This window comes from Pituophis catenifer, unplaced genomic scaffold (assembly GCF_029215685.1).
Source record: "Pituophis catenifer annectens isolate HBS135680 unplaced genomic scaffold, rPitCat1.0.hap2 SCAF_1, whole genome shotgun sequence".
NCBI lineage: Eukaryota > Metazoa > Chordata > Lepidosauria > Squamata > Colubridae > Pituophis > Pituophis catenifer.
Window position 1 is genome coordinate 284,689,686 of NW_027256881.1, and position 12,658 is coordinate 284,702,343.

The 12,658-nt window shown below is 41.4% G+C and overlaps 1 pseudogene; it reads left to right on the forward strand.

Moving 5' to 3' along the window:
* Positions 1-419: 419 nt before the first annotated feature.
* Positions 420-569, forward strand: LOC139307958 (large ribosomal subunit protein eL39 pseudogene; annotated as a pseudogene).
* Positions 570-12,658: the final 12,089 nt, after the last annotated feature.

Below are 12,658 nucleotides of genomic sequence, written 5' to 3' on the forward strand. Positions count from 1 at the left end.
GATTGGACAAGCCCAGACCTGATTCTGAAATGGGACAAAGATCTTACGTGGCAGTGCTCTAACCATATACAGTTAAGAGGAATGATTCTCTAGATGAAAACCATTCCATTAGTTGGCATAAGTCAATTGACATAGATGGCAGTTTGGGTATTTCCATGAATAAGAATTGTAATAAATTACATGATAAAATAGGGTGAGTCCCCTTCCCCACTTGTATTTAACTATGACACAATCATAACCTGACAATTCCCCTTGACTTTAAGGTATTGTCCTCACCTTGTCCTCAAGCCATGATGGAGACAGCTTTAAGTAGTACTGATACAAAGCAGGATTATCCCTTTATTCCCATTCCATCCCATGGATAGTCTTCAAACATATAAAACTCTTCTTTGCTGCCATGTTGTGGTAGCTAGTGGACAATGTCGTCCCACAAGACCTTCAAGATCAAATGTTTCCTCACTAAGAAGCAGAACCATCCCATTCCACAGTGGATTCATATGAAAATTGGCAATAAGATCAGGTACAATTCTAAAAGGAGGCATTGGAGAAGGACCAAGCTGGGCCTGTGAAGAGAAGCAGCTGCAACCCTCACCATATCTATCTGGCAGCAAGTTTTTGTGCCCCAAAATGGCTGCCTTCTAAACAGGCCCCTATTTTCAAGACTGAATCTCCTCATGTATTATATACTTTTTCCCCCGCCTTTACATTTTTTATTTCCACAAAGATTTCCAAATGTATAAACTCTGTAGTACTTCAATCCCAATTATTTTAAAGGCAAAGATGTGCAATCAATGCTGGGTATGATCACATGCATTTTGTGAGAATGAGAAAACAAAGGTATGCATCATTATTGACCTATATGTTTACCTTAAAATGCGGCAATCTTCTTTTTCCTTATTCAGTGTCAAGAAAATAATGATTGTTGACGTTTTATTCTTTATTTGCTAATTTCCTTATATTTCATTTACTTCCCTTCATCTCTGTTCTCCTTAGACTAAGAGAACTGGTTGAGCAGAGCTAGTCAATTTTGGTTGTCCTACACTATAGGGCAGTGATGGCTAACCTTTTTGCTGTCCCGTACCAAAAGCAGGGGAACACGGGGGGGTGCGCACGAGCATGCCCACACCCATAATTGAATGCCCCCCCTGCACCCCCCATGCATCTGCGTGTGACCCCTCCGCACTCCCCCCCGCTTTTGGCACGCGATGGAAAAAGGTTATCGGTGGGCCTGGTAGACCCGTTTTTTCGCCCTCCCCAGGCTCCAGAGGCTTTCTTGGAGCCTGGGGAGGGCAAAAATGGCCTTTCCCACCCCCTAGAGGCCCTCTGGAGGCCAGAAACGGTCCGTTTTCTGATTTCTGGTGGGCCCAAAAGGCCCGTAAATCAGCTGGCTGGTGTGCGCGTGCACGCTGCAGCTGAGCTAGGGCAACCTCGCGTGCCCACAGATATGGCTCCACGTGCCACCTGGTTCGCCATCACGGCTATAGAGCATAGCTAATTGCACAATGGTGGCTTGGGATGCCTACCTCCTCTGCAATGCTAATTAAATATAATGTGATTTAATTTTCCAATTTTGAGGCTACCCAACTCCATGATGATTCTGGGAGCCCACAATGAAATAAAATTGAAAAATAACATATATCAAGCAAAAGAAGAGATGGCTAATTGGAAGACCATCCCATAATATCCACCCCAACCCAAGGCCTGGGGAATGTCTCTGGTATTGTGGGGAGAGAGCAAACAAACAAAGCACTTAGTGTGGTCAGGATTGAGTTTGAGTCTGTTCTTCCCCATTCAGGCCCACATGGTCTCCAGGCACTGAGTCAGGACCTCAATAGCATTGGTCAGCCGCAAGTCAGGATGTATAACTGGATATTATTAGCATTAGTCTTCACTTAATGCTTACTTGTTCAGTAACATTCAACAACAGCACTGAATGAGGAGACTTACGACCGGTGCTGGGAGTTGCAACTGTTGCAGTGTCCCAGCGGTCACATGATTACAATTCTGGCACTTGGCATCTGGCTAGACAATTATGGTTATAGCATCCTGTAATCATGTGATCGCCATTTGCAGCCTTCACTGCCAACTTCCAACAAGCAAAGTCAGTGATGAAATTGATAGGAGATCACAAACGATGATCATGTGACACTTTGCACAGAATTCATTTAATGACTGCAATTGGAACTGTCATGCTTGATATTGGATAACTGTCAAGCATAGTCCTGTGACATCATGCTTTATAACTGGGTCACTTACCAAGGAGTTGTTAATTACCATCATCAAGTGAGGCAGTGGTGGGTTGTCCCCGGTTCGGACCGGTTTGCAAGAACCAGTAGTAAAACTGGTGGGAGGCCCTGGCCACCGCCCTGGATGTCGTCATCAGCGATCTGTGCATGCACAGAAGCAAGGTGCATGCACAGAAGCAAGGTGCATGCGCAAAAGCAAGGTGCATGCCTAGAAGCAAGGTGTGTGCCCGAGTGAAACGAGCATGCATGCATGATCCCATTGCGAACCGGTGGTAAAGGTAAGTAGAACCCACCCCTGAAGTGAGGGCTTCCTATGTCTATATATGGAACTCACCCAGCAGTTTCAGATAGTTGTTAAATAAAAGGGGAACGAGAGTCAAGCCCTCCAGGATCTCATAAATCCTGTCAACCAGGATTGGCTATTGAGAAAGGAGGAGAACCAGCATAAATAATATCTCCCATTTCCAGTCCTTGAAGCTGGCTAAAAAGAATACCATAGTTAATGGTACTGAATGTTTCTGAGATATCAAGGAGTCTCAGGATAGATGGATCACCCCCATTCTGGCTCAGCCACAGACCACAGGCAACCAGTGCTGTCTCCATACTGAACCCCAGGCTGAAGTCTGATTAGAATGGATCAAGATAATTTCTGCTTAGCTCCATTTTTCTTGATTTTATATTATGTTAATTCAAGAAATGTCCATATACGGTATGGAAGGAGAGGTAGGCAAACCAGCTTAGAAAAGACAGGGCAGAGCTCCAAAGTCAGACTTTTGTCTTTCCTCTTCAGAGCCATGATCGGTTACGAAGTCAGTAGGACATAACTTCAGATATGGCAACAAAACTAGAGCAGAAAACCAATAACCTTGTCTGGAATGATTGACACACTGACAAATCAGAACATTATCAGAAGAGTGACTCAGAAGAGATACTACAGAGGCAAGGATGGATCCCAGCAACAGACATAATGACCACAATGATGATCCATGTGTCATGACATCATTGTACAAACTGTGGTGGATACACATATCAATTGGACAATAAAGTTTATGCTAACTTTGCTTTCTGCAAACTCGAATAGAATGAATAGCAGTGTAACTCAGTTACAGAAAAAGACCCTGGGAGTGACCAAGGGAAAGGTGTTTTTTTTTAAAAAAATTATTTGGTCAGATCAAGGGAGGTAAGGACTTTGAACAAAGGTATTGCAAAATCTTCTGTTTTACCTTTCAGCTTGAAGGTTTTATAGGCTTTAACCATTCACTGCTGTCTTTGTTTAGCCTTAACACTGAGGCTGCCCCTGAGTGAATCATCCATTCTTGGAAACTTTCCAAAATTTGTGTCGCCATTGGTTTCTAATTGAGCAGAACTAAAACTATTTCCCCCTAAGAAAAAATGTATAAGGGGGAAAATTTCTCTCACAAAAGCACAATGGCTTCAATCCACTGAAAATAAATTGAATGGGATCGGATCCTTCCTTCCTTCCCTTCCTTCCCTTCCTTCCTTCCTTCCTTCCTTCCTTTCCTCTTTCCCTCCTCCCTCCCTCCCTTCCTTCCTTCTATGGTACAATGCAGTGGTGAAATCCAAATTTTTTTACTACCGGTTCTGTGGGTATGGCTTGGTGGGCATGGCAGGGGAAGGATACTGCAAAATCCCCATTCCCTCCCCACTCCTGGGGAAGGATATTACAAAATCTCCATTCCCACCCCACTCTGGGACCAACAGGAGGTGGTATTTGCTGGTTCTCTGAACTACTCAAAATTTCCGCTACCAGTTCTCCAGAATCTGTCAGAACCTGCTGGATTTCACCTCTGAATCCTAGACTGTAACAAGGAGGAAACAAGCCTTACTCTTGTTAGTAGTACAATACAGTCTCTGATTTGGAAGAAGCAGAACTGGCTGTTGATATTAAAGGTGTCCCTGAGACCTGCAAACTATTCCATTGTTAGAAGACCTGAAACAGGCAGTGATTGAAATCTCCATGTAGCCTGGACTTCATAAAACATTCATAAAACATTTTGCAAACCACTTTCTCTCCCATCCCCTATTTTTTCTTAATGTAGTTAAAATCCGTCGGGGCAGAATCAATATAACATGCTATTTGCTGCAGAGCGAAGACAGCACAGAGTGGAGGGAGAAGACCACTTGTCCTACTTACAAACTTAGGGTGGACATTGGAGTAGATGCATATTCAGAAGCCAGAGAAGCCGTTTTATTACTTATGTCTTTTAACCTTTTCTCAGTCAATTTATTTTTGCAACAATCCTTGAAAGTCTCGTATGTGACTTCCTATACCTAGCCTTGTAGGAGTGAACATGATAACAATGGTACCTTAAAATGTATATTTCAGTTTTGGCACGCCCAGTGTATATCTCTGTTGTGAGCCTCTCATGACAAAATCCAGAGCAAGAAACATTATGTTTGCTTTATGAACTCCCATAATATTTCTCTTTAGGGAAAAAAATATATACTGTGCACGCCTACAATTAAATCAATAGTACCAATTTAGACTAATTCTCTTATTTGCCAATAAATTTAGTTTAGCTAAAAGAATTTATGATGAACATTTTGCTGAGTTTTTTTCCCCGTCCCCTTCTATATTTTAATAGATTTGCCTTCCCCAACCCGTTTTCCTCCTGTTAAATTAAACACAAATTATCTGGAAGAACTACATATATTTTAATTTCTGTAACAGCTATAGGGTGTACCCCATGGCTTCAGTGTTGATCTTCTGCTGATCCTGCTGTGCTAAGAGACTAATTTGAAAGGGCAAGTGAATGTTAACTCATGTATATAAATATAATTAGAATTTATTTTTATTTACAAAACCCAAATCAAGCTGTCCTATAATTACAATGCATTCTATTCCTGCTCACTTCTGGGGAATGAGGACATGAGTCTAGTATGTATAGAGACTTCGGGGACAAGGCCAGAATCACTTACATGTTTAAACACCCACCCAGATTTAGCCCCCAAATGTGAAGTGTGACTAAATGGTTAAATTGTTGGATAGGAAATGAAGAAACCGAGCTTTGAGTCTGCCTTCAGGGATGGAAGCTCCATAGGTGGCTTTAGGCAATGGTGGGATTCAGCTGGTTTGGGCCGGTTCAGGCGAACCGGTAGTTAAATTGCTGGCTGGCCCTGCCCTGCTCCTTCCAGGAGTCCCCAAGTGCCCCATTTTGGCTCCCAGGTAAGTGCAGGGAGACCTACTAGGCCCAAAATGGGGTTTGGGGGAATACGGTGCTCCCCCCCCGCAGCCCGTTTTTGCTCCCAGGAAGCTTCAGGGAGACCTCCTAGGCCCAAAACAGGGTGTGGGGGGCAGTGCGTCTTCCCCCCAAGGCCCGTTTTTGCTCCAGGAGGTGCAGGAGGCTGAGTGCTGCTTGCCACACCCCCTGGCCATGCCCACCATGGCCACGCCCACCCAGCCAGTCATTAGGGTAGAGAACAAGTTGTTAAATTATTTGAATCCCACCACTGGCTTTAGGCTAGTCTCTGTCTCTTAGACCAATTTACCTCACAGGGCTAGTCCTATGAGGAAAAGTTGAGGGGGAGAGTGTTGCTTTGAGCACATGGAAGAGCAGTGGCATTTAAATCAAGTAAGGAGCAAAAGCGCGGAGTGAAGCAGGGATATATCTTCTGCAATTATCTTATACTCTCATCTGAGGGTCTGTCGTGCCTTCTGAAAGGCTATGCTTTTTGAGACAAGCTGGCTTCCTTTCCCAAGAAAGTGTCCTTTGCCCAAGCAGAATGGTGTCATTCTCTTGTATCTTCAGAATGTATCTTATCTTGGCACATAAGGCAACCCGGTTTAATGAAGTTATATGGCTGCCTGTCTTGCAAGAGCAACTCTGGGTGGCTAACATAAACTCATAACACAAAGTAAACAATGGAACAGAAAACATAATGGCTACCAAGAACAACATGTTGTTCTACATAAGCCCAGTTACTTGCTATTTCATGCTACCTTTCCTTCTTTCTTCCAATACCATCCAGACCAAACAGACTGAATTATTTATTGCCTCTGAATCTAAAATCCAATGGGCTGCCTTTTGACCAGTTGACATTAGAAATTTCATATGCTTTACTTAAAATGGCCTTGAATCTCTTCCCTTCTTTTAGCATGTCTTTCAGACAGACATGAAAGACACAAAGGCAGCTTTCAAACACTTAGGTTCTCTATGTGTCTTAACTAGTTATGAAGAACAACCTTATAATGTCACTGCATTTTTTTCCCTGCCTTTTGGTGTCACTTAAGTGCCATTTAATCCTCTATTCATTCATGTTCCTTAGAAAATATACCTTTGGGAGTGACCTGTTTGCATTTTAATCCCCCTTCCTGTATGGAATGCTTCTTTATTAAAAGATATTGCTATGTTACTTAATCACTGTACTGTATTGCTGTGTTGAAATTTCTTTCTGGACAATTTCATCAGTACTAGTTTCCTTCAGCTTCTTGCTCTCCACCCAAAGAAATTGACAAGCTTAGGGAAGTCCTAGTCAATTTCATGAGGTGGTTTCCAACTTTCAGAAAGTCTATATTTTATGCTTCAATGTTGACATAAATAATACTCTTTTTTTAAAAAAAATGATGGAAGTTCTATCAGGTGGATAACAGAATCCAATGGAAATTGGATCAGACAGGCAGGAGATTTAACAGAATGTCAGCATGCCAGATAATCACAGCTACATCATTATGAAATTGCATCACAGTCTAGTAATGAATCAGCATCACCCTAACTTTATTTATTTATTTATTTATTTATTTATTTATTTATTTATTTATTTATTTATTTATTTATTTATTTATTAAGCTTATATGCTGCCCTCTCTCCAGAAAGGACTCAGGGCGGCTCACAGCAATAAAAACAGATAAAATCAATATTAAGTGTTAAAAACCATTAAAACTCCCCTTAAAAACCCCTTCAGTCCAATCCGGCTTGGCGAAATAACCATGTCTTAAGGTCATGGCAGAAAGAGCGCAGGTCAGGGGCCACCTGGAGCTCCAGGGGGAGTTGATTCCATAAGGTAGGTGCGCCCACAGAGAAAGCCCTAGGAGTCGCCAGATGACACTGCCTGGCCGACGGCACTCCAAGGAGGCCCTCCCTGTGGGAACGCAACGGGCGATGGGGAGCTGTCGCTGGCCACAGATGGTCCGTCAGGTACCCCGGGCATAGGCCATGTAGGGCTTTATAGGTAATAACCAGCACCTTGAATTTCACCCGGAGGGCAACCGGTAGCCAATGTAGGTCACACAGGAAGGGTGTAACATGAGAGTGTCGGGACACTCCCATCACTACCTGCGCGGCCCCATTCTGCACCAGCTGAAGCCTCCGAGTGGTCTTCACGGGCAGCCCCATGTAGAGAGCATTGCAGTAGTCGATCCGGGATATTATTTGCTTATTCCTCTGGCATACACTTAGTTGATAGGAAAAGCAAGATAATGCAGTTTATCATAGAAAGGTGCAAACTGTTAATTTAGTTTTCTTGACCTCTGATGTAATGAACTGAGCTACATGCTAAAGCAGACACCTGAGCAGATATGCTAAAGCAAATGTTTGCACCTCTCCTGTAAATCATTCAGGTGTACTTCTTTCATGAGGGTTCTTCACCTGTTATTTTTTTCTCAGACAGCTCTAGCACTGCCCCCAATTAAAAGTTATCCTCTGTTTTTTTCATGCAAGTGCAACTAAACAATTATACATCCATGTTGTCTTCCAAAATAAATAGCAGAATACCAATTGTGGGATATAATTTGTTTTGAAGCCATATTTTATCAGGCAGGATTGAATTGTTGCAAAAATAAAAATGTAAATAAATTAACATTAAGTATTTGCAAGTTGCTTTTTAAAAAAAACCAAATTATTCACCATGACTAAGAATATAAATTACTTAATAACAATAATGCAAATATGAATCTGGGTTTTGTTTTATTTTGCCTGTCCAAATATAAAGCATTTATATTACTGCAAATTAATTTCAACTTCATCTGCAAACTCATTAGATGTCATTAACTACCTGACATGTCTTCGGGCCTCTCCATCTACAGTATGATGCAGTTTCATGGGTTGATAAATAGAATGAAAAGAATTAATTCTTCATCTTCTGCCTTAACTTCTTGAACAAAAGATTTGATAGACAGAGGACTGGAGTGATATAAACATTACATTGTGTTTTGAAATCAAAAAGTTGATTTCAAATTCTGACCCATGTCTTTGATCAGAATTTTGTAAAGTTATTGCTATAGCTCAGTTACAGTTCCTGGAAATGTGTTTTGTGATTCTTTTGATTTAGTAGTTCCTGTTCCAAGCAAAGAAAACCATATTTTCCAATAGCCACCTTCTGTTCTGCTACTATTAGAGTTTCCTGTTGTGGACACAGAAATTGATGGAAACAAAGGTGCATTCAATTTTTACTTGGTGATCGTTTTTCTTTCTTTCTCATCTTCCCATGACCTTATTCTTTTATTCTCATATGCTGTGGCATAAATGTGAAGTGTAAATACTTCTTTTCTTAATTCCCTCCATTTCGAGGCAGGATTTCTTGGCTGGGGCAGCCAATAATGTTCTCAGCAAGCTGTTGTCTTAGCCAACTCAGCAAATCTGTCTTCTTCTTCTAAGCATGGGTCACTGCAGTTCACACTGCAGTATCTAGAGAGACTGAACAGTGGCCACACCTGGAGCAAAAAACAAGCCTGAACTTGCTAGTGATATAACACTTCTGGGACTTATTTTATGACTTCCTTCGGGTCATTCTCACTCCCTTTCATCTCTCCTTTCTATGCATCCTTGCCAATACGGAAATTACTGGGATATATTATACCAAGTTAAAACCACTGATGATATCAGCAGCAACCAAAATCCAAAATATACCATCCTGTCTTATTGTCTTTCATGACTACACCACAGGTAACTTTGTCATGACCATCTCTTCCTGCTTGGTCAAGTACAGTGTAACCTCCATAACTGCTTGGTTCTGCATAAACCATGCCCTTTGATTCTGACTTTTGATTCTGAACTGAGATTGTATCCCTTAAAATCAATATAATTATTTCTAATAACTCCTCTAGTACAATATTTGCACTAACTTGCTAGGTATCTTTTAGCTGGATCATAATATTACTCCCTTCAGTTAGTCTTACACCACTTCAGGCACATCTTGAATCCAGTCCATTTCCTCTGCACATTTAAGAACCTACTACATTCAAAATCTTTGATATGGCTTGTATTTAATTTTTGGTAAATTAAATGCCTAGATTACAGAGGCAATACTTTTCCTTTTTGGAATCAGATTTTTTGAAGTCTGTGACTCAGGAACTAAATGTTCTGCACACATAACACAACAGATTTATCAGTGCAGAATAATCTCCATTTATGTGACTCCTTCAGAATTCTGCTACTCTTAGTAAGAGAGCAAGGAAGAAATGAGGGCAGAATGGAGAGTTTCATCCTAAACTATGAGGACTGTGGACTTAGAAGCAAAACAGTTAGTATGAAAATATTGTTTTATCTTTCATTCAACATAAACAATCTCATTAAAAACTAAGTAAAGGAGAATGCATGCTTCCCAAGATGACAGAAGCGTAATGATTTCCTTGGAACTCCATAATCAAATCTGTTTTGTCTAATTTACCTTAAATGCAAGTGTGGGAACCTGCTCGGCTGATGTTGACTCATGCCAGCGGGTATAATACAGTGTTTAACAAAAATCCTTATTCAGATCAGCCTTGGCCATGAACTTGTAAACTCAGCTTTCCCCATCCTGATGTCTCCAGAGGTATTTGACTACAAATCCCAGCTATAGTGGTTAGAAGTTGTGGCCAAACAGATCTGGAGGATGTTGGATTTCAGAAAATGCATTAGACAAAGTACTTTTTCTCACCCGTAGCTCTCTATCTGCAGCCTGAAAAAAATAATATTGATCCATGTTACAAACGTAAAGATTGTGACAAACTTGAAAAAGCTGGTCATGCCTGTACTTGATCACAGTAACTTGTAAAATACCAGCTCCTAAATGTATATTTATTGTACTCCTGTGTGTGTGAGTGAGAGCTAGCTTAAATCAGGAACAACAAAAAATTTTGCAGTAGTGGGTTTCATTTAAAATATTTTTATTCCACCAAAACATTTAGAAAGTGAGGTTTTGTTGGTATGGTATCACCTGGGATATATTTCTGCTTCTAGTTAATTCTTCATTCAGGGTTTGAGGAATTATACTGTAGATACATTAGGCAAATCGAGGTTTAATAAATTTATTATATAGTATATTTTATTAGGGAAAGATTTGCATTCTAAAATTTAGGAATAATATGTGTCCCATAAAACTGTATCTTAGGAAAGAGGAAGTTTTTAAAAAAATATTATTTATACCTTTCTGTCCTGAAGATCAAAGTACTGGTACCTTCTAGAACAGTGTTTCTCAACCTTGGCCGCTGGACGATGTGTGGACTTCAACTCCCAGAATTGAAGTCGAGCTGGCTAGAGAATTCTGGGAATTGAAGTCCACACATCGTCCAGCAGCCAAGGTTGAGAAACATTGTTCTAGAATGTATGTTTATACATATGTTGGAGATATGAACAAGTATCATTTTATCATGCTTAGTGGACTTGTAAAAACGCCAAAGAAGATCAACTTTCAACTGAAACCAGAATTTTTTTTTGCTGGTAATGATGGGCAGTCAATTAGAAAATAGCCACGGAAAATGATTTTTGTAAATGAATACTAAAAGACTATTATACTGTAAGTGCAGAAATGGAAAGACTCTGAAATGCCAACAGTGAAAGAGTGGTGCCAGTACAGCAAAGATGGCAAAATTAACTGGTTTGATTAGAGATAGATCAACAATTTATCAGTGACAGGATGATTTGGACTTCTTGCTGAAAACAATAAAAATGAAATAAAAATGGTTTACTTTGTGCTTAGAAATGGTAGTCTATGGAAACAAGAAAATTATGATGCAAACTTAGAGAGTCTAAAATATAAATTCATTTATAACCACTGTCAAAAAAATTGAGTCACTTCCTTATAACCTCTCCCTTTTCTTTTTTCCTTTTTTATATTTTCTTTCTTTGCTTTCTTTCCTACCATGTTTCCCCGAAAATACAACCTACCCCGAAAATAAGTCCTAGCCTGATTTTTTTGGGTGGGCCTAATATACACTGCTCAAAAAAAATAAAGGGAACACAAGCAGAAGACATCCGAGATCTGAATGAATGAAATAGCCTTATTAAATACTTTGTTCCTTACATATAGTAGTTTTAGTTGTTTGAGCAGTGTATAAACTACTGTATGTAAAGAACAAAGTATTTAATAAGGCTATTTCATTCATTCAGATCTCGGATGTCTTCTGCTTGTGTTCCCTTTATTTTTTTGAGCAGTGTATTATATGCCCTACCCCAAAAATAAGCCCTAGTGAAGGAAGTGGGCATGGCCAGCACAGGAGGCAGCCCTTCCTTTTCCCGGTCACTTCTTGACTGCTAGGGCCCTTAACCACGGACTGCGGATCAGCTGATCCAATGAGGGTGTGGAGTTCTGTCTCTCTGGCTGCCAGGAGATATTTCCAGAGCATTCTTGCTGGCCCCAGCCCTGCCAACAGTACCAGGCAACCTTACAGCCGAGGGCCCCTCTGTTCCACAGCTCACCTTGTGCCTTTGGATCAGGCAGCGAGCAGAGTTTACACCTGGAGCTTGGGTGTTGCATAGGCTGCTGCTACAATGAGGCAGAAAGCCATGTGGCCCATTGGAATTGGCTCTCTCCCCCCGCCCCCGCCTCTACCTAGCTGCTGCTGCTTGAGAAAAGGACAGGCAATTGTGGAAGATTGTGGGAAGCACGTGCTTACGATAGAAGCATAATCTTCCACAATTGCCTGTCCTTTTCTCAAGCAGCAGCAGCCGGGTAGAAGCGGGGGGAGGGATGCCAATTCTGACGGGCCGCATGGCTTTTTGCCTCATCATAGCAACACCTGCGCTCCAGACCTGGTGGAGCGCAAACTGTGCTTGCCGCCTGCTCCATAGGCACAAGGTGAGCTGCGGAACAGAGGGGCCCTCGGCTGCAGGTTGCCTGGTGCCGTGGGCAGATCTGGAGTTAGCAAGAGTGCTCTGGAAATATCTCCACCCAGAGGCACCCAGAAAGACAGAACTCCCGGCCCTCGCTGGATTAGCTGATTTGCGGGCACCGTTAAGGGGCCCAGCAGCCAATTAGACACACTTGTGATGACACTTCCAGTTGCATTTTTCCAGTTTTCTTTAATCATGCAGCCCAGGAGGAGATAGAAGAATATTGGAAGCAAATAACTAGGATGTACAGTATATCTATGGTGAAGGGACTCCTATGTGCTGTTCCTCAGAAAAGCTGAGAAGAATTTGTCAGTTGAAAAGCTGATCCAGAGGGTTTTTAAACTGACTCCTGTGGGAAGAGAG